Here is a 25170-nt window from a genome sequence, read left to right on the forward strand (position 1 = left end):
AGTCACTAGTTAGTTGCAGAGCTGAGACTTGGTCTCCTGATTCCTAGTACAATATTTTTTCCTCTGTCACATGCTATTTGCCTTTAGTCCTGAATGTTTTTCAGAGTCCCAGTTGTGAATGTTTCCGCCAAACCACACAGACATGAAACAAGAAGCCAATTTTGAAGGATCAGAGACAGTTTTGAAGAACTTTTGATATCTTTAACAACATTTGCTTCAGTTGATCTGATTGGAACCAATTCAAATGAACTGTAAGATCTAAAAGTTGAATGCCTTAAAAGAAGTTTTGTTAGTGCTTTTTGTTTTTGATACCACAGTAATTTCCTGATCTTTCCCCATCCTCCCTACCCCAAGGGATGCTGGGATCGCATCTGACAACTTGGGCAGCAGCATTTTGGAGCATCCATTCCTGAAAGCTAGGGAGGGGCAAGGGTGTATGCCTGGGAGTACCATCACTTGTTTTCCAGAACTAAGATTGGTCATTGCATTTAAAATGAGTTCTGTTGCCTTTTAAAGCTTGGTTTCATTTACATTTTTGTAGTTACTGGTCATATTATCCTCTTGGCTCTGCTTGCTAACTGACTTTCCGGTAAGTAATTGGCTGAACTGAAGGGCTAGGGCTGGCTTTATCTAACTGGCTTTGAGCAGTATCTAAAGACAATAATAATGACAACGACAATAATAACTAATATTTATATAGCACTTTGAAGTTTGCAAAGTGCATTATGTATGTTATCACATTTGATCTTTGTAACAACCTTATGAGGTAGGTACTATTATCATCCCATTTTTCTTATGAGGAAACTGAGGTGGAAATAGGATAAGTAACTTGCCTATGGTCCTAGAGCTGAGTGTCTGAGGTGGGATTTTCTCGCCTCGAAGTCCAGGACTCTATTCCTTGCAAAGTAGCTCTGGGTAGTGAAGTGACCAACTATGCAGGATTGGGCAGGGCCAGGAGGCGGGAAATTGGAACAAGAGGTGAGGTAAGAGAGAGGTGGGCAAGAGGGTGGAAAAGAGAGTGAAAAATGGTGTCAAGAGAAAAAACAAAAGTAAAGGCAGGGACAACTCAAACCCTCATGGCTTAGGCTGTATGGCAACAGATCCCAACTCCTGTGCTGTGGATGCTCCAGCATCCATTCTTGGTGAGAAGATGCAACAGAGGGAGAGTTCACTGGATCATTGGTCACTTAGATGAAAATGGATCTGGAAATAAGAAGAAATAATAAGAATAGGTCACATTTCCATCATGTTTTATGGTTTAAGGCTTACTAAGTGCTTTCCTTATCCCTTGAAAGGCATCCTATTATTCTCATTTTATAGATGCCAGGTAGCAAGTTTCCTGATTTCCAATATTCTTTCCACTACATCATTTTGCATCCCATTTTTCCTAATGTTTTTGGTCTAGTAGAAGAAGACTATGGCATTGTTTGACCCCTTTTCTCCTTTTCTTCTCTCTGATTAAGGGCTAGCAAAGCACCAGGACCCAAAAACTACCCCAACTCCTCACCTTACCCACTACTTTCCCCTTTCCTACACTTGACCCTTTCGGAACAAGAATATGGTCCTGGCCCTTCAACTACACTGCATTTAAGGAGCACTTCAAGGCTTTTCTGTGGATTTTGTTGTTTCATGTATTATCAGTGTCTTCTTCTGCCCTTCCCTTTCACTCTGGTACTTATTGTCCTGTGTACAGATCAATCAGTCAATTGATAAACATTTATTTAGGGTGCCAGGTTCCATGCTAGCTCAGGATATGAGTACAAAGTGAGACACCTACTCTCAAGGAGTTTATACCCTACTAGGCAGATAGGAGATATTCACAGATAATTAAATGCAGAATATATATACATACACACATGTGTATATATGCAAAATTCTATAATTCTATAAGATATATATGCAAAATAACAATAATAGCTAGTATTATATAACACTTGTGCTAAGCTCCTTATAATTAATAATAATAATAATGGTAATGATAATAATAGTTAACATTTATATAGCACCGACTATATGCGAGGTGCTGTGCTAAGCACTTTACAAATATTATCTCATTTGATCCTCACAACAACCCTGAGAAGTAGTTGCTATTATTATTTCCATTTTACAGATGAAGAAACTGAGGTAGTCAGATGTTAAATGCCTTGCCCAAGGTCACACAGCTGGTAAATGTCTGAGGCCAAATTTGAACTTGTCTTCTTGATTCTAGGTCCAGAGCTCTACCCACCTTACTACCTAGCTGCCTCAAATAAACGCACAGTGGTAGAGTAGGTGGGGGAGGAGAACTAACCCCTTGAGAAATCAGGGAGGTAGGAGTACCAAGAGGTGGAAGTACAGAGGGAGAACATTCCAAGTGAAGGGAGAGTCTTTGTGTGCAAAAGCACACAGCTAGGCATTGGAATGTCATTTATGGGAACAGCAAACAGGCCATTTAGGCTGGCATGCAGAGTGGGCAATTCTATGATTCTGTGTAATGTGTAATCAGCCTGGAAAGACAGACTGTAGCTAGACTTTGAAGGACTTTAGAGGAGTTTATCTTTTTTATCCTAGGAGCACCAGGGAACTAGTGAAGTTTCTTGAGAGGAGTGATACGGTGAGACCGGTGCTTTATCAGTTTGGCAGCTGTGTGGAGGATAGATCAAAGAGAGGAGAGAAGCTCCTTAAGAGTAGGAAACTGTCTTTTACTTTTCTTTGTATCCCCATGGCTTAGCACAGTGCCTGGCACATAGTAGGACCTTGAGAAATGCTTGCTGACTGTTAACTGACTTGAGACTGGGAAACCAATGATGAGGTAGAACAGGGGAGAGGCGATGAGGACCTGGATGAGGGTGGTGGCTGTGGGAATGGAGAGAAGGGGACAGCTGTGAGAGATGCTGAGGAGGTAGAATCAACAAAACTTGGCAGTTGTTTGGACATGGCGGGATACACATATTTTAGATAGATTTAGAAGGTTGGCTCCAGGAAAAAAGTATATGGCCCTGCAAGACTTGAAGGTAAAAACCAATCAGGTTTCCTGGAACCAGGGAAGTCTGGTTGTTTTGCTGGGGAACACTTAAAAAATAGGATTTGATCATGATATGATGGTGGCTTCAGTTCAGGGATTTTCAGTTCAATCTGTAGGTTTTAGCTACAGAACTAAAACATTAAGAGAGAAACTATAGCTACACAGCTCCTGAAATGAAACTTCAAAAATGCTTTCTCACAGCCCATATGAACTGAAACTAGCAAGTCCTGCACAGACATCAGGGTCACACACTTTATCTCTGTACCCTTTAATTTCCCCTTCCTCTCCTGTAAGGAGTCTGGCTCCACTCTCTGTCTTGGTGTTGCAACTCAGTCAGAGCCCCTTCCCAGGCCTGATGGGAAAGTCACAACAGAAATGACAATGATAGAGAACTGAAAACAGCCACTCACCCACTTGTCCAGGAAAAATAATGCTAGATGCCTAGAAGTTCTATTTTACCAGCTGTGAAGGACCTTCCCCTGCCCCACCCCTTAGCTGGGGAGACATTTTTAGTTCTTGTTTGCATTGAAAATTCGAACACAATTTTGTGCAGGAAGTGCAGAAAGATGACATGTTCCTTTAGTCCTTTGTATCTGCCTGATGAATGATAGTGTTACTGCTGTAGTGGCCCACCTAAATTCCTAGAGAGCAGGAACTGCTACTTAGTGGCCTACTTTGGAGAGGACAGCAAGGGTAGGGAAGGAAGTGATGAGCCTTACTAAAATATTCAGCATGAATAACAATTAAAAGAAAAACCCCATAGAGATGGCCTGGGAGACAGAAAGACAGGTTTAAAGCCTCAACCTGTACACATACTGGCAAGTCATTTACTTTTTTCAGCGCCCTAGACAACTCTCTAAGACTACTATTGAGGTGCAGATCAGTCACTGATCTGTATGGGTAGAGGGAATTTCCTCTATCAATTAGATCAGGGTTTTGGTATACACACACAAAAAATTTTGTTCCAGCTGCTGTTGCTTTTGTAGGACAGTTGATAGGACGATCTGAAAAAGGCAGGTTATTTTTACGACTGGAAGGTAAAGATAATTTGTAAACTTAAACTTTTTTTTTTGTAAGCAACCAGGAAAGTTTATTGAGTAGCCACTGTGAGATAAATACTGTGCTAGGCTCAAACTAATGCGCTGCATCTGAAGGTGATTGATTTACAATTCTGCCTGGCAACCTTCATCTTCTCTGCTCAGCAGCTCCTTCCATCCTTCTGCCCTTTAAGTAAAGAAGCTCTGACCTAATACTGCCTCTGTTGTGATCCTCTCCTAGCACTTCAAATCCTCTCGTTCATCTGTTACTTCTTAGCTAGCCTTGCTAATTACATGACCTGACTCTATCTACTCCTTAGACCTCTCCTCCTGGCTGACACTATTTGCCATCCAATTACTATGCCACTATTCATAGCATTGTTTTTTTTTTCTCCCTTAGAAACCTTTCCCTGTATCTTCCCTTTTGGATTAACTCTATAAATAATAAAAACCCTATCTGTGTCCTAGCTTGTGGTCCTACTCATCCCTCTGACCTCACCTTTTCAGCTTTCCTAAATTCTTTGTCATCTGAGGGGCAGCTAGGTGGCATAGTGGATAGAGCACCGGCCCTGAAGTCAGGAGGACCCGAATTCAAATCTAGCCTCAGACCAAACACTTGACACTAACTAGCTGTGTGACCCTGGGCAAGTCACTTAACCCCAATTGCCTAAAATTTAAAAAAACCAAAAAAAACCAAAAAAACCCCTAAATTCTTTGTCATCTGAAAGACATATCTGCAGCCAGATAATAAAGAAAATAAAGGAGAATGAAAGTGTATAAGTTCCTCCTGTAGCTCTGTCACTAGCTTGCTATGTGACCCTGAGAAGGCCATTTAACTTCCCTGTGTCTATTTCCTTCCTTCTTTATTTTATTATTCTGAGACTGGGTCTCCCTATTTTACTCAGGCTAGAAGTGAAGTGGCCCACCATTCACAGGTCAATCCTACTGCTGATTGGCCTGGGATCTTTGACCTTCTCCTTTTCTAGGTCACCTGGTTTGTCCTTCCATTGGATTTCCATTCCTAGGGACTCGCCATATTGGTATAGGACTTAGTGAAGACACCAGATTGGCTTCAGGCCTACTGTAGCTTAGAACTCTCAAACTCAAGAGATTTGCCAGTCTCTACCTTCCCCAGGGATCACATATACCCCTGTACTTCCTTGCCACCATACTACCAAATACTATCATACTCCTATTTCTTCTTCTTTAAAAAAATAATGTGGGCAAAGCCTGGGGACAATGTAGAGTTAATGAATGGAAACCTGGAAGTTATAAAAAACCTGGGTTCAAGTCTGGATGCTGACACATCTTGGCTGTGAGACCTTGGGTCCCAGGTAATTCTCTAAAACTATAAATTGTAAAACAGTTGCTAATTGGCATGGATTGGAGTTTTCTCACTAGGAATTCCTTAGACCCATGAAACCACAGGCTTGGATCCTGTCTCCCGCCATAGAAAAAAAAAAAATGAAAAGAGATGGCATAATGACAAGTTATAGGGAAACAGATGACCCAGTAAATACATTATACACACAGCAGATGGCTGAGATTTATTGGAAAAGGGATTTGCTTAGTTCACTTTGTTCATCTGGGTGATTTGTGATTAAAAAAAAAAATTACCACTGCAAGATTTCTTCTTGATCTGCATCATTGTTATCCAAAAGTATTGATCGAGTCACCTGTTTGTGATACTGTAACAGATGTTATGTAAGGAGATTAAGTAGCTCTGATCACTCGCCAATGGGAGACTGACAACACCATCAGAAGGTTACCATTTGGAATAATGATAATGAATAACGATAACTAACATATAGTTCTTTAAAGTATTTTAAAGTCTAAGTGGTTTTTGTTTGTCTGTTTGTTTTTTTGGCAAGGCAATCAGGGTTAAGTGACTTGCCCAGGGTCACACAGCTAGTAAGTGTTAAGTGTCAAGTGTCTGAGGTCACATTTGAACTCAGGTCCTCCTGACTCCAGGTCTCTATCCACTGTGCCACCTAGCTGCCTCTAAAGTCTAAGTTTTTTGGAGGTTTTTGTTTTATTTTTGGTTTGGCTCTGTGTTGTCATTGGTCATGGTGAACTCTAGTCGAGAGGACTCCCTTCACTAATGCATATCACAAACTCTTTGGTAACATAGTTTTAGATTGTTGTCTAGGGCACTGCTGTTTTCAATTATTTGCCTGTGTGTAACTAGTATTTGTAAGAGGCTGTATTTGAATTCAGATCTTCCTGACTCCATTATGCCCAGCTTCTTTTCTTGAAAAATACATTATAATGCATTATCTTGTTGGATAATTAAAGCAACCCTATGGGGGTAGGTACTATAGGTATTATTTTTTCCATTTTACAGATGAGGAAACGGAGTCGTAGTGACCTCTTCTAACTTGTCCAAGTGTCTGAGGCTGGATTTGAACTCAGGTTCCCTTAAATGGAGAGGCAGTCAAAAGAGTACTACATGTAAAATCAGAGGTTATTGTTATAGAGTTGTTTCAGTTGTGTTTAACTTTCTGTGACCCCATCTGGGGTTCTCTTGGCAAAGATATTGGAGTGATTTGCTATTTCCAGCTCATTTTACAAATGAGGAACCAAGACAAACTGAGTTAAGTGACTTGCCCAGGGTCACTCAGCTTATAAGTGTCTGATATCAGATTTGAACTCATGAAAATGAGTCTTCCTGATTCCAGGCCCCATGCTCTATATCCACTGCACCACTTAGCTGCCTAGAATCAGAGGGCTTTGGTTTAAACCTTCTCCTGTCATTCACTCCAGGTGCCTTGGGAAAATCATTAACCTCTCTGGGCCTCAGTTTCTTCATTGGTAAAACCAGAGGGCCTCTGAGACACCTTCCAGTTCTATATCTCTGATTTCACCCCTGGCTGTAAGTCCAGCACTCTACCCACTAGGATATGTGGTTTCTCCATGGAAAGTGTCCTGGAGTCAGAAGACTTGTGTTTAAATGGCACCTCTCTCTGCTTCATCAGTTTCATGACCTTGGACAAAAGTCACTTTGCCTTTCTGATCCCCGGTTTTCTGCTCTGTAAAATGAATGGGTTCATCTAAATTAGACTAAATCTAAATTAGAATGTGAGTTCCCTGAGGACAGAACCTGTTTTCAGCTTTCTTTATATCCCCAGCACTTAGTATATTGCCTGGCATACAGTAAGTGCTTAATAAGTTCTTGCTGCCTGACCAAACTAGATGCTCACTACACCTTTCTTCAGATCTAAATCCTGGGGTCCTATGAAAGGCAACAGCAACAGAGAAAGAGATGCTGACAAATGAGGAAACAGAGAACAAACATCATGAATCAAGTGTTCACATCATGTGCTGGCAAAGGGTGAGTGCTTTGAGTGGGGGTGGTGAATGGAAAATTGTGAGACAGGTTCCCCTGGAGGAGGTGGGATAGCAGGTGTTTGGTGGAAGGCAGAGAGAAAGAGAGAGAGAGAGAGAGAGAGAGAGAGAGAGAGAGAGAGACAGACAGACAGACAGACAGAGATAGAGAGAGACAGAGAGAGAGAGAGCTTTGTAGGCTAGGGGTTGGAAAGGCATTCCAGGTCTCGGGTGTGGCTCGGGAGAAGACTGAAAGGAGGGAGTGGGATGATTATTAGATTGAAAGGGGTGTTGAGTTAATTTGCCTGAGAGAAGCAAAGGGGATGAGCTGGAGAGTGGGAGGTGATGGGCAGGCAGTGACTTAGAGGAGCCTGTCTAAAAAGCTGAACCAAACCCAAACAAAAAAACCCCAAACCACTTTGAAACAGAGGGTGAGGATCTTAGTTCTGGTTTATAGTCCAAAATAATTCACCTATGATCACGCTTTGCTCTTCTTTATGGCCCTTCATCCTAACATTTTCTGCAGATTTGCTGACACCATTTTGTCTAGCTTTTCAACGCTCCTTCCACCTGGAATGGCAAGTACAGGCAGATACACCGAGGCACAGAACGTTGCAGAATGAAGGGAGCTGGGGGCAAGAACCCAGGTATTCTAGGACACAGTTTACCCTCAGCTGACGCCCTCTAATGAGGTGTGAGGTCAAGGGTCTTGGATTTGGAATCAGAAGACCTCGGTTTGAATTTTGCCTCGGTCACTTTTATTCCCTCTGTAGCAAATCGCTTCACCTATCAGGGCCTCAGCTTCCTCATCTGTAAAATGAGAGGCTTTACTCGATAGCCTCTAAGTTTCCTGCCCCTTCTAAAATCCTATGATACTTCTCTTTACCACAGCTGCCCATCATATTAAAAGAACCAAAATGTTCTTTACATTCACAGGGACAGGAGGCAGCAAGGAAGCTTCTTTTGACTCTGTCCTTTCCTTTCCTCCGGGGCTGCCTTTGTCTCTTGGCTCCTCCCCTCCCCCACCCTATCTTAGCTGTTGGACCATACCACCCCGAAACTACACACAGGCCCCTTTGTGCAGTTTATCTTCCCCCTTTCCTCTCCTCTTTGCCACAGGTGTTGGGGGGAGGCCGAGATCAGTGCCGCTCCTGCAGACCAAGATTAGACGCACCAAACTGTCTCTTTCCTTTTCACAAACCCAAGAGAACCAGGAAACTCCCACATGTCGTAACTAAGTGTAGCCCAGCTGTCCAAACCACAGAAAGGGATGGATAGCAACAGGCTGTTCAGGCTACAGGCCTGGGGGATGGGGGAGGCAGAGGGCCTTGGCAGGGCTGGCAGGGCCCAGACACTCGGAGTTCTCCTGTGAAGGGCAGAGGGAGACGGGTGCCATCCAGGGGCAAATTATGCCTGTTGTGTTTGAGTTAAAAAAAAAAAAAAACAACAGTTGACTCCCGTGACTTGAAATTTGATCTGTAAAACTTGTTTTGCATTTTAAATTAAATTTAAAAACAAAGCCCAACTTGTCAAGGGTGAGGCATTGTCAAAAGAAACCTGAGTTTAAGAGTCAGAAGACATGGGCTGTAGGTTCTGTTCTGTTATGAAGTAGCTGTCTGACCTTGGGGCACTATTCTTTAGTATATTGTCTTAGAACACAGTTCCTTGGGAAATGGAGAGGTTAAATGATTTGAAGGGGGCCATGTTGACAGTAGCTTTAGGCAAGTGGCTTTACCCTCCAGGCCTTGGTTTCTACATGTATCAAATGGGTCATTTGACAAAGCCAAGAGTTCTCTTCTAGATCTACTATTAAATTTTAATTTACAAGGCTGCAAGTTTCTTTATTATGAGAAAAGAATAATTAATTTCCATATAATACTTTAGGTGGTACAGTGGATGGAGTGTCAGTCCTAAAGTCAGGAAGATCTGAGTTCAAATTTAGCCTTGGACACTTATTAGCTGTGTTACCCTGGGCAGGTCATTTAACACCTATTTGCCTCAGTTCTTCATCTGCAAAATGGGGACACATTGGAGAAGGAAATGGCAAAGAACTCTAGTATCTTTGCCAACAAAACTCCATGGACTGGCCTTGGGGGTCACATAGAGAGTTAGACCAGACTGAAAAACAATGTAACACTTTAAGACATTGAAAACACTTTACATCCATTATCTCATTTAAATCTCATAATCTCCATTTTAAAGATGAAGAAACTGAGGCTGAGATTAAGTGACTTGTACATGGTCATACAATGAGTGTCGGAGATGGGATTCAAACCCAGGTTTCTTCCAACTCCAAGGCCACCATGCATGCTGACTTTAAATGGCCATTAAGTGAGATTTCAAACATTGACTAGATAGAATTAAGTTGATTATTTTAAAATTACAAAAAGTGACTTTGAAAATGTCAGGGATGCTTATAGAAATGGAACACCTCTGTGTGGAGTCACAACTTGGATGGGGGAAAAATCTCTGAGATCCAAGGAGTTAAGCTCAATCTATTTTCCTCTGATAGAATTGGGGAATGGATGACAACAAGCAATGAAGTGCCTACTATGGGCTAGACACTGTACTTAATGCTTTACAAATATTTGAGAATTAATTTAATTCTGTCCTTCAAACTCAACAGACAACGACTTTTCTAACTTCCTAGGAGAAAAGGACTGAGGAACTTCTCTGTGTATTTTCCTGTTCTTTTTCTGTCTATGCCTCTGTGAATACCAGGAAAAGAGAATGGTTATACTCATTTCTCAGTGATGGTCAGAGGTCATTCCTCTTGCTATTTAGCTCAGATCACCTCTCTTTCTTCTGGGACTTCAAGAGGAGTTGGCGCATGGCTCTAAATGAAATGTCAGGGGAGTGAGCAAGCAAACCTATATACCCAAAAATCCTTGATGTAAGCAAATGGAGAAATAAGTTTTTCAAAAACTTTCCATAGTAAAGTAGTGGTGAACCAGGAATGAAACCAGGCCCCCCCCCTCCCCCTCCCCACATAGAGGATGATTTTCTCTTTTTGATAGAAGCCTAACAACACTAACCAGAGAAATGGAAGGATAAGTATGGGACTTGACAAATTTGTGAACAAATAATAATTAAAAATAAAAACTGAAAATTAAATATCTCTTTCAAGCTTCTAAAGTGCTTTCCATTCATTATAGTCATTGTTTCATAACAACTCCTAGAGGTAGGTGCTTATTATACCCATTTTACAGAGGGGAAAACAGAGAGGTTACATCACTCGCCCATGATCATACAGTATAAGCCAAAGCAGAGCTTTGAACCCAGGTCTTTCTGACTTCAATTCCAGCACTCTATCCATTATGCCGAAGTGATGTGCCCGACACATTGACCTGAATATAGGCTATCTTTTTGCTTCCAAACCTGGTGTGATTAAAATATCAGTGAGATCTTTAAATGATGCAATTTTTTCTGTACATAACTTTATGCCCTTTCACTTTTTAAGGGCTCTCATTTATTGGGAGAGAGGTTGTCTATATTTGGATAACTATTGTAAATGCCCTCTTTCCACACTGGAAAAAAAATCTCCACTTTCTTTAAAAGTCACTCATTTTGTGACCTGATTACCCTGCCCCAGAACATTGACTAGTATTCATAAAATGCTTTGACATCTTCCAATGAAAACATCTTTTGTTTCTGTACATCTTATGTTTTCCATACAAATGAAACAGTTTCTTCTTCTATTAACAGAGAAGTCACAGGGGAGGGGCACACCTGCATTAGTGGAGGGCATTTTCTCATCCAGCAATGAAATTACAGCTGCAGTACCTACATTAACATTATTCTGGAGGTGCTTTCTTTAAACATCATCTTAGTTATCGCTCAAGTGCCATATCATTCAATATCTCCCGTCCTAGTTACAGAATCATAGCAATCCATACGAAGCAATAATTTAATCTTGAGGGATTGTTGCTCCTCCAAAAAGAAATCAGAAGTATAATTTGAACCCAGGTCTTCCTGAAAGCCCTAGGCCCAGTGCACTATTCATTACACCACATTACATCCTCTCTCTATTTAACGACAACTGGGAAAATAGCAAATGCAATGACTTTCCTTATCCTCAGCATGGGATACATTAAACAGACTACCTAGGCCATTGCAAAGTAAACATTTTTTAAGACAATGAAGAGTGATCACATGCTTGTTATCTATTATTCTGTGGTATTTGCTAAAGAACATGCATAAAAGCAAAGTTATTTGCCACGATTGTCCTATGTGTTATTTATTAGGCATTGATAGAATGCTCTGTACACTGTGAGATGGAGAAGTAAATATAATGTTTGCCCAGTGGACTTATAAACTGACAGAATTGAAAGGAAATGAAGTTTTAGATGCCCCCTTCCCCTCTTTAAATTGACTTCATGAAGAATTCCCCCAATCCCTTCCTCTGTAATTTTTTTTCATTTTCTATTTTCACTTACTATTACTTACTGTTAGTCTGTTAAACTTTTTTTTTTTTTTTCCATTTTTCAGGGATTAGTAAAGTGTGTATGTGTTTCTATGTCTGCGTTTCATTGTGGAATATAATTTCTAGTAGATTTACAGAAGCATAGGATTTTGAGGAGACATTTAAGAAAGCAAATGTGTGGGTTTGGGAGATTGGAAGGAGGAGATGCTTCCAGGCCGAAGGGGCAGTGGGAAAGAATGCAGGGAGGGAGGAGTGGGAGAATAAAACAGAGCTAAAGCCAGGCTACAAGTCCAGGCATAGGGCAGGGAGTTTGAACAGGAAGTGAAAAGGATGGAGTCTAGAGAGATAAAGTATGTCACAGACTAAGGGGAATGCAGCCTCGAATCTGGCATCTGGAATCCGATGCTGCTTCTACGTAGCAGTTCATTTGCATAGGTATAAGTTGAGGATAATTAATATAGCAGAGGATGAATTGTAGCACATCCCCAGGGAGCTTGTCTACAACGAGCCTATTGGGACCATCCCGAGGCTTATGTGACGAATTGCCCTGGCCACTTCTTGGGGAAAAAATGTGCTAACCTCTGAAAGATTTGTCTGATATGGCGCAGTAAATTATGGGTGGTCCCTTGGTCCTCTTTCCATCTTTTGACAAGGGTGGGGGTGGGGGGAGAGGGGAAGAACAGAGTGCTGTGTCAATTAAAAAGAAGAGAATGCTTCCAACTGTTTCTCTTCCTTAGACCCTCCAGGTGGCATCATGTAGCTCTATTTCCTGCGAGGGGTAAAGGGAAGGGTAGCTCTCTCTTCCTGCCTTTGGCCATCATGCAACCAGGAGGACATGGCAGCCAAAGCCTATGTCTTGCTAAGTCAAGCCGAATCATCCTGGGTCTGGAGTTGCTCTTCTATGTTTGTTATTTTCTGATTTTAGGTAAATATCATCACCCCAGAGATGCACACGTCCAGACTCGGAGGCTGAATTGTGAGTTTGAGGGGTTCAGAGGTTCTGGGTCCTTTGTCTAGAGCTGAGTGGGGGCAGGGGAAGGAGTCCCTAACAACTACTCCAGCATTTCATATCAATGGTGACCATTATAGAAGGATAAACACATTTTAAAAATTAAATCAGGGCTTGGGTTTCCAAGAGCTAAATCCTTTACACTCACACTGAGAAAGTCCAAAACCCAGGATCATGCTTGACTAGGCAGGAAGTAGTCTGTAGTTACTGATGTACAAATGACTCCATGGTAGCTGGGGTAGGGGATAGGTCTGGCTTCCTCACAGGAAGTCCCAGAACTGTGCAATTCCATCTGGAGGGTCAGTGGAAGAGAGAGAGAGAGAGAGAGAGAGAGAGAGAGAGAGAGAGAGAGAGAAGGAAAGAAGTTGTGTCTTCTTTTTGACTGATATTGTATCCTGCCTTCTTGCTCTTGATATGGGAAGGAGTGGAGGAAGGGAGGAGGAGAAGGAGAACCCAGGGACCACCCAGAGTTCTCTGTGACATACCAAAGCAACAAGTTCTTTAGAGATGAACAATGTTTCCTTGGAAGTATCAAGGGCTAGGGCTGAGTGACCGTGGGCAATTCAATGTTCTCATTTGTAAAATGGAGATAATAATACTTGTATAACTATTGCACAGAGCTGTAGGGGGAATGCTTTATAATCCTTAAAAGGAATATCTTTCTCTCTGTGTCTATATGTGTGTTCACACACATGTATATATATACATATGGGTATATGTACATATATGCATAACTATGCTTTTTTTCACTTTCTGAGGGCTCTCACTTATTTTGGAAGGGGGGAGGGTCACCTATATTTGGATGACTACTATAAATGCCCTCCTTTCCATACTGGAAAAGAAAATCTCAATTTTCCTCAAAAGTCACTCATTTTGTGACCTAATTATCTTGCTGCTTTGACATCTTCCAATGGAAACATCTTATATTTCTGTACTTTTTGTTTTCCACATAAGGGAAACATTTTATTATTATTCTTACATCAACAGAGAAGTTGGGAGGGACACCTGTATTAGTATATACACACATAAACACATACATGTATGTATTATATATGTTTGTGTATGTATATACACACATGCATAGACACAGTCTTCTAAAAGTATAATTTTAAGTAACTAAAGCTTTGGGGAATGTGTACTTACATATGCATGTATGTGTGCACACACATGTGTGTATATACATATGTTCACACAAACACATGTATAACAATAAATAACACACACGAGACATTACATGTACCCACACAAATAACAAAACCATACATGAGTTATTGTATGCACATGTATACACTTGTTATTTATAACCAGTAACATTAGCAGGGAAACCATAGAGCTATAGATGAAAGATGACCACCTTTTTGGTTCTGGGTGTACTGAGTTTGAGATGCTAGCAGCACAGCCATGTGGAAATGATTCAGTAGATTATTATAAATAGGAAACTGAAGTTCAGGTCAAAGGTTGTGTCTGGAGCCACAAATCTGAGGAATCTTCTGCATAAAGGGGATGGTTGAATCCAAGATAATGTTTGAAATCCCCAAGGGAGAGGATATAGAGAGAAAAGAAAAAGCCCAAGATAGAATTCTGGGGAACAAAAACAGTCCTTGTCCTCAAGGGGATTACATTCTAATAGGAAAGGTGACATGTAAATAACTAGATATATTATGGATATACACAGAGTAGGTAATCTGAGAGGGGAAGGCATTAGTAGCTGGGTAGACTGGGAAAGACCTCCTAAAGAAAATGGGGAAGCCTGGTGCTGGCCTAAAGACCTAATTCAGAAACTAAAGTTAAAGAGATGAGTAAACCAAAGAAGACATAGACCAGTATAAAAAAATTATTGTAGATCTAGAGATCCCCCCAAATGAAGTAATTCCACAGCAACTACAAGCTGAAACTCAAAGGGAAAAAAATGTTTTTTTTTTCCAAAAGGACTAAATGAATGCCTAGAAGAAATGAAGTTACAGTTTAAAAATGAAATAAAAACTGTAGGGGAAAGAATTGGGAGAATAAATATCCTAAAAGAAAAAGTGGTAAACTTTACCCAAGTAACTGATTTCCTGGAATCTGGAATAGATTTGGAATAAAGTTGAAAGACAGAAAAAAAAAGTAGAAGAAAACATGAGAAATCTGAAATTTAAAAACAGACAAAATATGTGACAACTAGGTGGTACAGTAGATAGAATTCTGGGCCTGGAGTCAGGAAGGCCTGAGTTCAAATGAAGCCTCAGACGCTTATTAACTGTGTAATCCTGGACAAATCACTTAACCTCTTTCTGCCTCAATTTCCTCAACTGTAATATGGGCATAGCAACAACATCTATTTCACAGGGTTGTCATGAGAATCGAATGAAGTAATATTTGTAAAGTGAATAGTGCTTTTAGTAGACACATAATGGGAGTTTTATAAATGTTCCTTCTCATCCCTTCCCCTCTGACTTGGAAAACAGGTCAAAGAGAAATAATTTAAAAATCACTGAAGTTGGGGCGGCTAGGTGGTGCAGTGGATAGAGCACCGGCCCTGAAGTCAAGAGGACCTGAGTTCAAATCTGGCCTCAGACCAAACACTTGACACATACTAGCCATGTGACCTTGGGCAAATCACTTAACCCCGATTGCCTCACTTAAAAAAAAAAAAGAATCACTGATGTTCCTGAAAATGATGATTAAAAAAAATCAAAAATAAGACCACTAGACTTGATATTTCAAGAAACTGTAAATAAAAACTGTCCAAATTTATTAGAATTGGAAAGTAAAGTATGAATTGACTGATCACCTCCTAAAAGAAACCTCAAAAGGAAAAGTCCCAGTAATATCATAACCAAAATCCAGGGGAGCCACATCAAAGGAAAAAAAAAAAGCATTGCAAATAGTCAGAAAAAAATGCAGTTCAAGTACTAAGAGACCACACTAAGGATTACACAAGACATGGCAGCTCCTGACATAAAGGAGAGATCTTGGAATACAATATTTCGAAAAGGCAAAAGAGAGAAGTTTATAACCAAGGATAACTTACCCAGATGAGCTGAGTATAATTCTATTGGGGGAAAAAAAATTCTTAGTGGAATACAGCACTTTTAAGTATTTCAGATGAAAGGATCAGAGCTGAATAGGAATATTGAAGTGCAAACACAAGAGTCCAGAAAAATCTAGAAAAGTAAATTTATTTGAGCAATTGGAAGGGGCTGTATGATGATGTAGTGGTAATATAGGGGGAAAAGAAACAAGTGTCCTTTGAGAACTTTGATGTCTTCAAAGGGTTTTGAGGAAGTTAAATAAGCAAACCAGAGGTCTAAGGGTGGATTGGTTCTGTTCTGAGAGTTTGAAGGGGGAAGAAGGAGGCAGGGTGAAAGGAATATATTAGAGCAGAAAAGGAGGAAACAAGAGGGTGGGACTTGCTGTTTCTCATACTTGAGGTACATGAGAAGGAGAGAACAAAAGCATGAAGAGACGGGAAGAGCAGGATCACGTGGTCTCACTCTTATCTGAAATGGACAAAGGAGACTTGAATGCACATGTACCCTTTGGTGTAGAAAAACATCGAACTTAACCAGGAAACAAGTATGGATACAGGGATGGGGAGTTAAGAGGAAGGATGATAACAGAGAGGGAATAGTTAGAAACAAAACAAACTTCTTGGCCCTGAAGGGAAAGTGGGAGAGGTTAAAAGGAATAAAAGAAAAAGGAAAAAAAAATAAGAACTGGAACCTAAGGGGTTGCCCATCCTTTGGGGAATGGTTGAACAAATTGTAGTATATAAAGGTAATGGGATAATGCACCATAAAGATGACAAAAGACAATTTCAGGGTATCCTGGATGGTATAAACTGATACAGAGGGAATATAGCAGAACCAGGAGAGCAATTTATACAGGGACATTGTAAAGACAAAACCTTGAAAGACTAAAGGAGTCTGATCAACATGTCTCTAGAAGACGTATAATGAAGCATCTTTTCTACCTTCTGACCCTTAGGTGACTTATTCAAGGTACAGAAAGAAATTTAGACTTTTGGACATGGCTTCTGTGTGGATTTATTTTGCTTGACTGCTTATTTGTCACAAGTTTTATTTTCCTCCTTTTTATTTTTCTTTGTGGGGGGCGGGGTGGGATAGAGAAGAGGACTCAGCAATTGATAGTGATGCCAAAAATTAGGGCCATTGGAATATTTTGGAAAATGCATGGAAGAGGAGAAAGTTAAAAAGGAAGCACAGACTATCAGAGCAGTTTTGAAAATAACCTGAGGAATTTATTATGTACTTTTAAAAAAGTAAACAGTATTAGAGATTCATAGTTTCATAAATAATCTTTTTTTCTGTTCTGCTGTGTGTGTGTAAATTTTCTTTTTATGATTTAAATTCAGAACAAAAAGGGAAAAGGAAAGAGAAAAAATAACACTTTGATAGTTAAATGAAGAATGGATTGACTTGTAGCAGGTAGATGAGTTAGAAGGCTAATGAAATAGTCCAGGTGAGAGGTGATGAGGACCTGAACTAGGGTGTGGTTGCGTGAGTGTAGATAATGGGACATGTATAAGAGACACGGTGATGATAGAAACAATAAGCTTTGACCCTAGATTGTGAATGAGGGTGGGTGAGAGTGAGGAGTTGAGGATGACACAGAGGTTGTGACCTTGGGTTACTGAGAGCTTGGTCATAGGGAAGTTAGGAAGAGGGGTGAGTTTTGGAAGAAGGATAATGAGTTCAATTCTGGACACGATGTGTTTGAGATCTCAAACTGGACCAGTTTGAGATGACCAAAAGACAGCTGGTGATGCATGACTGTAGCTCTGGAAAAAAATTAAGGCTAGATATATTTATTGATCTAGGAATCATCTGCATAGATAGGATAATTAAAGCAAGAAAGTTAAAACTAGTGCCCTAAACTGAATTTGAGGATGCCCTGTGGGTGTCAATTAGTTATATTACCTTACAAAGAGTTGTCTAAATTGCTTGAAATGGTTTCTTTAACCAGAGTCAAGAAGAGTATTAAAGAAGATTCCTTCCCACTCTCCTTTTATAAAGCAAATACAGGGTACATCAAAACACCAATTATGGTCCTGCCCAGGTTGGCATCTTGAACATTCTGTTCCATATATGCTTGTACCTCTGCTGATGCCTGGAATGGTTTCTGTTTGAGAGAACCATTAACACCCCCTCTTCTTCAGCATTGGCTAGCTTCATTGCTGGGAGAGAGAAAATGGCCCTTCTGTTTCCAACCAGCCCAGAAACTCCTAAGCCTCCCTCACTAACAAGACCTTTTCCAGTTTTCTCGGAGACGAACAACATGAGTCACAAGAGACAGCGCCACAATCACAGGAATTACAGCTTGGCCTCAGGTGTATAGGCCCAGGAAGTCTAGGCAAGCTGCATCTCTGCTGTGGTCTGTGACTCAGGAGCAGGCTATGTTCTAGGCATTTAGGGGGTGGATGCTCAAAGTGATGGCAAGAATGGCACCTCAAAATGGAATCATATTGTTAAGCCAACAAGAGTGTGGGAAGATTCCTACTGTCCTTCTGGGAAACAACTTGAGTTTTCCCAGTGGCTACCATTGTCACGACTGCTGTCATCACAAGTATTTTGTAGACACCAATCTGCCATTACACTTAGGCTCAAATGACATAGCTCATGCCTTCTCAGAAACTTTGAATTGGAGATAGAAGGCACTGATGCAGATGTATACATTAAGGGAGGAGAGACACCTGAACAACTCTTGAATATTACAGAGTAAGAGTAACTAGAGTATTGGTTGTCTGAATAGAGTGTAATATTTATTATTAATAATAGTAGCTCCCATTTCTATACCACTTTTAAGGGTTTGTGAGATGTTTTACACACATCATCTCATTGGAACCTCACCAATAACCCTGAGAGGTGAGTGCTATTATTTTTTTTTGATTACTCATATCTTTTGTTTTTATATGATCTTCATTTCCCAAAATATCCCTTCCCCTAAGTCTCCAGAGACTATCCTTTATAACAAAAATTTTTTTTAATTTAAAAAAGAAAATTTAAATTTAAAAAAGAAAAATCTTAAAAAGAAAAAATAGCTCAGCTATATCAACCAACCAAGACCAGCCAAGTCTGACATGAGATGCAGCATTCCACAACTGTGGTTCACCACCTCTGCAAAGAAGGGAGGGAGGTGCAGTCCCCTTTTTCTTCTTTGGGGCCAAGTTGGGTCATTATAATTTTGCAGCATTCCGTTTTGATTGTGGTGGTGTTGTTCTTTCCACCTACATTTTTGTGGTCATTGCGTATGTTGTTTTCTTGGTTCTGCTTACTTAACTTTCTATTGGGTTATATGAATAGTAGGTGTTATTCTTATCCCCATTTCACAGATAAGGAAACTGAGCCTTGGCAAAGTTAAATGACACACTCAGGGTCAGTCAGCTAGTAAGGATTAGCAATAGGATTCAAACTCAAGACTTCCTGACTCTACTTTTAATATTGTATCCACCATGCCAAGTGGGGCACGAGAAAGCAAAGAGAGTGCTTGATGAGGAATTGGGGGAAACCACCACCCTTCCTCCCAGCAATTAGGGAAGACTTTATGGAAAAAGGCGGACTTGAGGATTGTTTGAATTGAGGGTCTTCAACCTAAAGTGGTTGAGCCATTTGTGGTTATTTCACATACAGATAGTATCATGTACGACTAGATTCTGTAGGGCTCCTAGCAATGATATGGCTCTTTTGCTTAAAGATGATTGAGAAGTGGCTTAACAGAGTAGAAATAAAAATGAATTTAAAGTCAAAAGACCCGGTTTCATGACCTGACCCTGCTATTTTACTACCTTTGTGATTATGAGCAAGCTGCTTGGTCTCTCCAGGCCCCCAGCTTCCCCATCTGTGAAATGAAAGGGCTGGACCCAATTGATTATCTCCAAATGTCCTTTGAGTTCCAAATTCTGTGATCCAATTTGGCCTCTGAGCTAGAGAAATCTGAGCCATTTATATGGATGTGAATGATGGGAAAGAAACAAGTGACTAGGGTCAGGGAGACTATTCCCCAGGACAGGAGGAGGTTTGGAAGAAGATTAGAGTTCACTAAGATGATTCGAAGAAGAAGATGCTGAATACATTAGTCTTAGAATAGATAAGTAGTTAAATTGAGCAGACTGGTTGGGGGTAGGTTTGAAGGACTTTGAAGCAGAATGGCTCAAGCCTAGATTTGACCCAGTTAAGCCAAGTAGGGAATGGAAGGGTTAACTGATAGTCAAAGGAGACAGCCTGCATTATTGAAACATTTCCACTCTTCTTTAGATAACCTCTGAGGTCCCTTCCAGGTTCAAATCTTGACCCTATGAAGTTTCATAACCTAGAATTTAATATGGTAGAAAAACAATTATAAGCCTTTTAGTATTTTCAAAAGACTTAAGAAAAATTCCCTTTTGTGATAACCTGGTACTTCCATTTTTGGAGCTTGCCTCTATAGTATTCCCGTATAGTGATCTCACTGCCACCAGGGAAAATACTCCCAGGTTGGGGATGTGCCATGGATGAAATCCTGTAAAAGATCCTGCTTAATTGGCTCAGAGGACACATTGGACCCCAGACCTTTGTCTCTTTAGCACTTGCTCTAAACAGATTTACATGGAGATAGTTGGTGGGGAGAGAGGAGGGAAACTCGCTCTTTGTTTTGCCTCACTGAAGTTTTGCAAGGTATGCTGGCACGTTATCTCCATTTTACAGATGAGGAAAATGAAGCCCAGATTAAATAGATTCTCAGCCACTGAGTTGTTAATCCACCACCTCCTCCCCTTACATTTTTCCCTTGATCCCTTCTGCATTTGTATTGGATCTTTTCTCAGCCTGACCTTCCTGGGGACCTGGTGTAAACAACTCGAGGTGCATTTAGGAAGAGGAGGAGGGGATGTCAGGGAGAACATGGGGCTCTGAATGGGGATGAGTAAACTGGTTAAAAATAAAAACTAGAAGTGACCCATATTTTCCTATTTGGATTGGACACTAAATCTTGAGACAGTTATTTGCTTTGGGGATATGAGATGCAAATAGAAGGCTTATCCTTTTATACCTCAATAGACTAAAGATATAGAATGAAATTTGAATTTTCGGACATAGTTAAGGTGTTGACATGTATTTGCTAAATTATATATATTTATTGCAAAGGAACTCTTCTGTTGAGATGGTAGGGGAAGGATGGTAAGTGCATGGGTAAGATGTATGAATAAAACATTTGTTAAAAATGTACAGAAAAATTCCCCAAAAAGGGCAGAAGGGGATACAGAGCAGTTTTGTTACATCTTGTTGAAATATATACATATATATTTAAGGATTTATATTATACACACACACACACACACACACACACACACAAATATATACTTCTAAAAAGTCAACTACATAACAGAAGTTCACCGTTTCTTCTGCTAGACTCTTGTTCTTTGTATATGGAAATGTTTGTGTTTGTTGATGATTATTAAGTTCACAATAAAATAGAAAATTTAATTTAAACAACTCACAGGTCCTGACAAGAGAAAGTGAGAGATAACATTTAATATTTATAATTATAACATTTGTAAAAATAATTACATATATAATTTAAACAGGTGTTATGGGAATTCAAGAAACCATCTTAAGATTTCCTAGGCCCTTTGCATAGTACTTTTGGTTGCTGTGTCTTCCTAGTTTTGATTTAGGCTGGGGCCCCACCCTTGGTTTCCTCAAAGTTTTGTTTTGAATAGAATGAAAACCAAACCACCAAATACCTCAGGTCTTTGGGAGGGAGTAGACTTAAAAATCAGGGAGGTGACCTGAGAAACTGAGTCTGGTCTCTGTTTGGTTCCCAAACCTCAAGGAACCTTTGGGCCAATCTTGGCATAAGTTTGGGGTTGGTGAAGAAATTAGGATTTATGTTGAGTTTGTTTTGCTACCAATTTCTAATATAGCTTATTGAGCTATTGAATAAGTGGTGATTTTAGGAGAACTAAATTCTTCTGGGACTTTGTTTAATTTTAATTCTTTATACTTCTTTTGGTTAATGCTAGATAACTATTTGCCGATGGTAGACTCAGAGTCAGGAGACCAGGGCCCTGACATTACATTTCCCAGCTGTATGAATTTACCTCTCAAGGACTGTTTTCTCATTTGTAAAATGGGGATAAGAATCTTTATGGTATCGCTCTCACGAGATTGTCAGGAGGCTTGTACCTTGTAAACTTATAAGCAATATAAAAATGTGATATTTTTATCATAATTATTACTGTATTTATATACTTATATATTATAAGATTTAAAGTGGAATTATATTTGATCACAGAAGAACCAGAAAACTAAGAAAATGAATGATCTAGGTTAAGCTGACAACTCTACAATTACACCTAAAATACTTTAATATTTCAAGGATTTGTGATTTCATTTCTGTGGATTCTCCCTCCATGGACACAGATTCAACCCTCTTCCTCTCCTTTTATAATAGACATATAGTAAGGTCAAGGACCCCTACTGAAAGCTTTTCTACCTTGGCAGGACCTGACAGATTGTCTTTTGCTGTCATAATCTTCAGGAACCCAGAATCAAAGCTTGGGTCCAAATAAGAGATGAGCAAACACAGCTCTCTCCTTTCATTGGAGAAGTGGTGCCTTATGGGTGTAGAATATTGCATACTCTATCAGATGCCTATGTGTAACATATGCTACCAGACGCTTACATGTCATCTGTTTCCCCCCCGCCCCCGAACTGTTTTTTTTTCTCCTATGTTAATAGAAATAGGCTGATTGGATAGCTGGGTTGGGGGATGGATATACTTAGAAATAACTGTTATAAAAACAAAAGGCAGCAATAATACTAAAAAATAAGCAAACCAAACCAGGGTCACCTCATTGCTACAATGTGACATTGGAGCTGGACCTTATTGGAGGTAAGTTAAAAATCTTTAACTTTTAAAAAATCCATGACACAAAACATAAAAATATAAATCAAGTTGGAACCAATGGATGGCAGCAATTTGTTGTTTGAACAGCTGTTAATAGAAGAAGCTCCACAGCTGTGACACTCTGGAGCTCAGGGACAAGATTTAAAGGGCCCTGTGTCTCCCAGAGTGGAACCAGGCACATCCATTAGCAACTGTCAGTGACTACAGTTAAGCTATCCCAAGGCCCAGGACAAGTTGCAAATGGCCTCTCATGTAATCAGACTAGTACTACATGTTAGCCATGTTCCCCACCCAGAAACGGTTAGGTTGGGTCTGTATGAACTCTAGCCTCCTGGGGATGACTAATGCTGATGATTTGACCACCTTAATACCATCTTTTCCAGCTTGCCTGGGAGGGTTTCTACAAAGGGGAAACACCGTGCTGTTCTAAAGCTAAAGCAGTCATGCAGGGAGGTTTCTTTCTTGAGAAACTCCACACCTACAGCGTTGGGGATTTTGTCTTTAACTGGTTCTCTGTGTGAGTTTGTGTGTCTTATGAGGCAGAGGGAGGGAAGGAGGGAAGAAGGAAGAGAGAGAGAGAAACAGAGAGAGAGAGAGAGAGAAACAGAGAGAAGAAGGAGGAGGAGGAGGAGAAGAAGAAGAAAGGAGGGAGGGACAAAGGGAGAGAAAGAAAGAGGAACAGGGAGAGATGGGGAAGAAGGGAGAGAGGAGAGAGAGAGAGAGAAAAGAGAGGGGGGAGGGGGAGAGAGAAGGAAAACATCTTAGGACCATTGAACTAGAGCTAAAGAGAATCTCAGAGGCTGTCTAACCGTCATTTTATAGGAGAGGAAAAAGGGCCTGAGAGATGAGGTGTATTCTTTTCATGCAGAAGGAATAGGCATTTATATATCCTTTGCTCTAAACTGCCACTTCTTCCAATATTCCCCCTCTTTTGCCGTAACTCCACAACCCTTCCGCCACTGAGGTTCATTTCATTTATCTATATCACACTCTTCAGATACCAGTTGCAATTATTTATAGCCCCCTCCATCATTTCCCCTGCTTTCTCACGTAGTTCAGCATCTAGCTGACAGTCTTCCTCTCTATTCCGACCCTGTCCTTTTTCTTGAGGACTTCAATCTACAGACTGATGTCTCCTCAACTCACAGTTCATTAACCTCTCCAACTCCCATTAGCTGCATTTTCACTACACTCTAGCCACTCACAGGGATGGTCAGACCTTTGATCCCACCATCACACCTAAGTTCTTTTAAAAATTTTTTTTAATTTATGAAATAACACAAGCATTTCCATAAAAAAGATGATTGCACGTGGAACTGCAAATATATTATGTACAACTTGCTATTCTTTTAAAATATATAATAAAGTTACCATGTAATTTTCTTTTTTTCCCTTCCTTCCCTTCCCCCAAATTCTCTACCTCCATGATCCAGAACGCTGAAATTCTTCTAGCTGATGGAAACCACAAGGGGGCACTGTGGGTGTTAGCCAAGTTGCCTGTATTTCTCACTGGAGTTCCTCATGGCAGCTGGTTGTCATTTAACCCTTACATTGGCTCTTCTTCTTCCCCTCTTCTCCACCCCCACCCCTTCACTGTGGTCCTGGCAACAGGTCAGGTATGTCTGCCAATCAAATTTCTCAGATGAACTATTAGTAAAGTACTTAGCATGGTGCTTGGGACATAGTAGGTGCTTAATAAATGTTTGCTCCTTCCCTTCTCCCTCATAATATAGACTCAAGTCCCTTCAGTATCCTGGTTACCCTTTTCTGGTTAATCTCCAGTTTATCCTTCTTAAATTACGTGGTCCAGAACAGAACACAATACTTCAGATGAGGCCTGATGAGAGCACTTAGTGGGGCTATCACTTCCCTATTCCTAGAAACTATATCCCTCTTAACACGGTCCAAGATCCTATGATCTTTCTTATTGGTTGCTAGATCACACTGTTGACTCATATTGAACTTCCAGTCCATTGATTTTTTCCACTTTTTCCATCCTTGTGCCATCTTTGGTGAGTTGATTTTTTTGTGCCTAAGTAAAAGACTTTTATATTTATCCCTATAGAATTTCATCTTACATTAGATTCAGTTCAATGCTCAATATGCTTTTGGATCCTGACTCAGTTATCCAATATGCTAGCTATCCCTTCTACCTTTGTGTCACATACAAATTTGATGAGCATTCCATTCATGCCTTTATTTAGATCCTCTCAAGTTAAAAATGTTAAACATACCAGCTAAGCACCTATCACAGGGTGCTTAAATGGAGACTTCCTGTCCTATTGACGTTGAACCATTAACAATTACTCTGAGTCTGGCAATCTAACAGATCCTGAATCCATATGATGTACTATCATCTAATCCAAATTGGCCCATCTTTTCCACAATAAGAAAATGTGATACTTTATCAAAAGCCTTGCTAAAATCTATACAAACTATATCCATAGCATTCCTCTCACCTATTAGTTTGTTCATCCTGTCAGAA

General features: G+C 40.2%; 1 long non-coding RNA gene across 1 annotated transcript in view; it reads left to right on the forward strand.

Annotated features, from left to right (window-relative positions):
- The first annotated feature begins 264 nt into the window (after positions 1 to 264).
- LOC114029305 overlaps positions 265 to 25170 on the forward strand; it is a 34251-nt gene continuing 9345 nt past the window's right edge. The window contains exons 1-3 of the long non-coding RNA XR_003567471.1: positions 265 to 589; positions 7257 to 7372; positions 12714 to 12764. This is a non-coding gene — a long non-coding RNA (uncharacterized LOC114029305). The remainder of the gene's footprint in view (positions 590 to 7256; positions 7373 to 12713; positions 12765 to 25170) is intronic.

Source organism: Vombatus ursinus, unplaced genomic scaffold (genome assembly GCF_900497805.2).
Source record: "Vombatus ursinus unplaced genomic scaffold, bare-nosed wombat genome assembly UNPS02000577.1, whole genome shotgun sequence".
In the NCBI taxonomy this organism is placed as follows: Eukaryota; Metazoa; Chordata; class Mammalia; order Diprotodontia; family Vombatidae; genus Vombatus; species Vombatus ursinus.